The sequence below is a fragment of the Tupaia chinensis genome, unplaced genomic scaffold (genome assembly GCF_000334495.1).
Source record: "Tupaia chinensis unplaced genomic scaffold, TupChi_1.0 Scaffold138365_1, whole genome shotgun sequence".
Taxonomy (NCBI): Eukaryota; Metazoa; Chordata; class Mammalia; order Scandentia; family Tupaiidae; genus Tupaia; species Tupaia belangeri.
The window spans coordinates 1,877,055-1,882,251 of record NW_006198262.1 but is presented as its reverse complement, the minus strand read 5'-3'; the positions used below and the strand labels follow the sequence as shown (position 1 = coordinate 1,882,251).

General features: G+C 35.6%; 1 pseudogene; it reads right to left on the bottom strand.

Moving 5' to 3' along the window:
* Positions 1-530: 530 nt before the first annotated feature.
* LOC114004506 (PEST proteolytic signal-containing nuclear protein-like) lies at positions 531-1,381 on the bottom strand (annotated as a pseudogene).
* Between the last annotated feature and the right edge of the window lie 3,816 nt (positions 1,382-5,197).

Sequence of the window (5,197 nt, the reverse complement as noted above, 5' to 3'; positions counted from 1 at the left end):
GAGCGTGAGTAACTGCTTGCAGTTTTAAATAGACAATAACTTTTTGCTTCCCTCTTAATGTGCTAAGAGTTGTGTCTAAAAAAAATATGCCATTCTTAAAAAGGTACCATTTCTGATTTATCATCTGTAACCTTTGGAAACTAATCACATGAACTACAAAATTAATAATGTCTTGAAATCTGCATATAAAACATAAATTACCTCTAATTTCAAACTCTAATTTATTGAGAAATAATGACTGACTGTTTTAAAAAATAATTAGAGTAATAATAATAATGATTGGGAAAAACATAGAAAAGATATTGAATGTTGAAGCGGGAGATTAATGTCTATGTATTGACTGACATGCATGGCATTCCCTTTTGAAAAAGCAATGTAATACACTGTAGAGTTATATGTAATCCAATGTAATATAAAGATTATAAAATTTTAAAAATGAGAAAAAATAAAATAAAATAAAAACTCTCATTTATTAGTGTACCACTCAATCTTAAAAAGAAAATGAAAAAGAAAAAAAGCAGCTCCAAAGATAGTCTTATACCATTCTTTAAAAAAGGAAACTGTTCCTTTTAACTTTACACCCACCCCACACCCCAATTTCAAAACCCATTATTTAATTGTCTTGGTCATGGACAATTGCAAGATGAGATTTTATATTTCGCTCCCATAGCTTCTGGTTATCAGAAAACCCGTGCTTTCCTTTATTGAAGGAGTTTGGTCCGGGTGACGTTGTTGTATCCCTTCTTATATTCTTCATCCTCATCTTTGCTTCTGGAGGCATTTCCTCTGGTTCACTATCTTCATCTTCATTAAAAACCACTGCTACTGAAAGGGTTTTTGGAGCAAGAGTTGGAATAGTTTCTTTTTTTTTTTTTTTTGGAGAGATTTTCACTGTAGGGCGCGTGCGCTCAAGACAGAGAGACATAGAGACAGAAAGCGAGAAATCACCCCCCAGGGGGGATGGTCACACCGCAATCCCTTCTCCTCCATTCTCCTCTTGGGATCTTGGGCACGCACGCACACGCGCCCGCACACGCGCCCGGCGTGAGTTTTAAGCCACCGGGTCTGGGACACGAACCGCCGTGGACTACGTGGGAGTCCAGCGACATAGCCATTACGCTAACTGCTGGTTCCCGAGTTGGAATAGTTTCTTTAGGCTTACTTGATCCAAGTTTGATGAATATTGCTGATGCTTTCTTTGCCATCTGACTACCTATGGCAAATCCAAACTTGGAGATCTTTGTAGGTTTTGTTGGAAGGTCTACAGCTTCTTCAGCTGATCGCTTCTCAGCGCTGCGACTGGAACTTTCCCCTCCATTACTCTGGCGGCTCCAGCTCGCTGCAGCTTTTCAGGCTTCTCTCCTGCCTTCCCGTTCGCCATTTTCCCTGCCGTCTATTTTTCTACTTTTAGTGGTATTACCAAACAGAAACACCCAAACTGACTTAGAGGTAAATGAACATTCAAACAAGCTAAGTATTTTTAAAATCTTCACAAAAATAGAAATTAACCCAAATGTTTTTGGGAGCTTTTGTTCATTTGTTCGTTTTTTTTAAGTTCATATCTGGAATGATATTTGGTAAATAAAAGCTAGTTTGTTTGCTTGTTTGTTTTTAATTTGCTATAGTTTGCATGCACTAGACAGAGACAGAGGGGGAAAGTGAGAAAACACCCCCTCCCCCAAGGAATGGTCAATCTGCAACCCTTCTCTGTTCTCCTCTTAGAATTTTAGGTATGTACACACACTATCCAGCTCGATTTTCAAGCTGCCCAGTCTGGGACTCAAACTGCACAGCGGGCCATGAGGGATCCACCATGCCATCTTAACCACCATGCCACCTGGTTGGCCAATAAAAGCTAGTTTTAAACTTTGGGTAACATAAAAATAGAAATGTCTTCAAAATTGTCAGTATTAAATATAATGCAGACATACATTTTGGCCTGGGGTGAGAAAGCCTGCCTGCTGAGCAGGCAGGTTTGTAGAATTTCTGCTAGATGTTCATGGTCATAATCTATAAATCCAATGTAAAAGCAGAATGCACAGTAATAAGAATGGCTTGATTGCTTGATTCATGTCAATTGTAGAAGCCAAAAAGCCAAAAAAAAAAAAAAAAGTTTAGAGCAAAGTAAGAGAAAAAAATAATTTTAACTTTTTAGTTTCTTTGCTTTTGAGATTTTTTTATAATTCCTTATTTATCAATAGGAAAAATACTGTAAAATAATGACTAGCTTCATTTAACATCTCATGGAATTTTTCATGAGCAATTCAAAATTATTGTTGAGAATGAATGAATTAGGTGAATGTAAATAGAATAAAAAATTTGTAAGTGAACTTTTTAAAAACAATTATGCTTTAAATTATATCTACTTAAAAATAATTTCAAAAATTGGGACCAGCAAATGGCATAATGATTATGTCACTGGACTCCCATGTAGTCCACCATGGTTCAAGTCCTGGGCCTGGAGGCTTAAAACATGTCAGGCACATGTGTGTGCATGCCCAAAATCCCAAGAGGAGACTGGAAGAGAAGAGACTGTGACATGGCCATCCTCCTAGAAGGTGATTTCTTACTTTCTGTCTCTCTGTCTTTCTTTGTCTCTCTGGTGAGCTCACACACCCTATAGCAAAAATCTCTATAAAACATAAATAAATAATTTCAAAAATCTTTTTCTTCTTGGTAATTTGCAACCTTAGAGTTGTCCTAAGATAAATTGGCTGATAGATATTCATTAAACATCCACACATAACTATAGAAAAGGAATTTTGTGTGGTCAAAGCGTGCTAAGATTGATAAATTTATCTGTAAGATTTTAATTCAAAATATTTTTAGCTATACATTGATGCAAAGACAGAATTTAAACTTCATTAAGATGACCAAGTTTTCTTGGAATATTGGTCCAACAACAGGAAGGGTTTTTTCCTTTTAAGTAATTGGTCTAGGAATCAAATATTTTATCAAGATAATTTCTTGTGCTTGATGTTTTCTTGTTATCTGATCTTAGATTTAAAAAAATCTTCTCAATATTAAAAGACCGAAAGTTTTTGTCACAATTATGTAACCTTCTGTATTTTCCTTTAAAATCTTTTTTGTCACTTTAACTAAATAATCAAGATCATATTTAAAGTATTTTAAGTCTTTGGACATTTTTGACAAACTTCCCTAAATCAAATTATAAATTAAGTCATTTTAACCTTGACCTAACTTTGGGATATCCTAGATAGCTCCTGGAAGATTTGAAAGAATCAGTAAAGATACTAATTTAATTAGGCTTATTTGATATGTTAAAATGTGTAGGAAGCACTGTCAAATAAAAAATGATGTTTAATTTTCCTTGAGCTTAATTTGTATGGCTATATTCTTAATGAGTTCCAGATATTGAAATGCAATATATTATCAGTGACAGTTTTAATTTTTATGTTAAAATGTTGTACATCAGACTAGCCACTTGTATGGTGGTTAAGGTGGCTGGATCCCTCATGGCAAACTAGGCAATACAAGTCCCAGACCCAGCAACTTAAAAAATACATTGTGCACATGTGTGTGCATGCCCAAAACCCTAAAAAGGAAGAAATGGAGAAGAGCCTGTAGAGTGACCATCTCCTATGAAGTGTGCTTTCCCATTCTCTCTCTCTCTCATCTCTCTCCTTCTCTGGTGAGCACGCACACCCTCTGGCAAATGACTAAAGAAAAAAACATTGTATGTCAAAAAAAAAAACAAAATTTCCTGGGGGCCAGCAGTTAACGTAATGGCTATGTCGCAGGACTCCCATGTAGTCAACCATGGTTCAAGTCCCAGGCCTGGTGGCTTAAACTCACACTGGGCATGTGTGCATGCATGCCCAAGAGGAGAATGGAGGAGAAGGGATTGCGGCATGGCCATCCCCCAGGGGGGTGATTTCTTGCTTTCTGTCTGTCTCTGTCTTTCTGGGGCATGCACGCGCCCTATAGGAAAAAACCTCTACAAAAAAAAATTATTTTCCTTTTCAATTTCACTATTATTGTGAACTCTCATCAGAATTAACCACAGTTTTAAGTCTTTATTACTTATAAATTTTTCTTTATTTCTCTAAAAGGGTTTGTTATATGATATAGTCCAAAACCTCTTCTTCATCAATAAGATTCATGAAAAACACTCTAAGAGTTACCCTGAAATACAGATTTCTATTAACTTTTAGATCATACCATTGGACTGGATAGAATTTCTAGAACTAGGGCCAGCAGGTGGCATGGTGGTTAAGGTACTGAAATCCCACATAGTCCACCATAGTTCAAGTCCTTGAACTGGTGGCTTGAAAAATCAAATTGGCACGTGTGTGTGTGTGTGTGTGCATGCTCAAAATTCCTAAAGAGGAATAGAGAAGAGATGCACAAAATCCTGAGAAGAGAACAGAGGAAAAAGGATTACAACATGATTATTCCCCTTGGGGGTGATTTCTCACTTTCTATCTCTGTATGTCTCCAGTAAGCACACAGGCCTTATGGCAAACAAAAACAAACAATTTCCAGAACTATAATGAAACTGCTATTTCAAGACAAAGCAGCGTAAGAATTAATGACATGAGACCAAATAAACTAATGAAGATAATTTTAAATCTCTTTTTGTTTGAAACTTGCTGTTTTTTAAATGTTTTGTTTTCCAGATTTAAGATAACGAGGTAAAAGAAAAGGATCCTAAGAATATAGTTGGGGTATAGGACCAAACTGGATTAAGTTTTAAGATGGAGATAATCTTTTTTTTTACTTTATTTTTTTTAATGTTTATCTTTTTTTTCTTTAAATTTATTTTTTACATTAATTCACTATACATCATTACAGTATACAAATGAATTTTCCATCCAAAATACACTATATATTGACTCAATCAAGCACATCAACATACATGTTGTCAGCAAATAATTTTCCATTTCTTATGTCTTGTATACTTTGGTTTTTGTTTTGTTTTGTTTTGTTTTTGCCATCCTTGATTCCCTATCCCTTACTCTCTGCCATGTCCCACCCTCCTCCCACATTGTCTCTGGAATCCATGGTTGCTTTCTATGCCTTTCCCCCCATTTAATTGATTTGCTAATGAATTTAATTAGTCTAAATATTTCCAATAACAAGCGCAGCTGATATATACCTATACATGAACCCAAGTCTGACTTTAGGCATAAACCTCAGTGAGTAGAATGAACATACTATAAAGTAGTACCTAGCT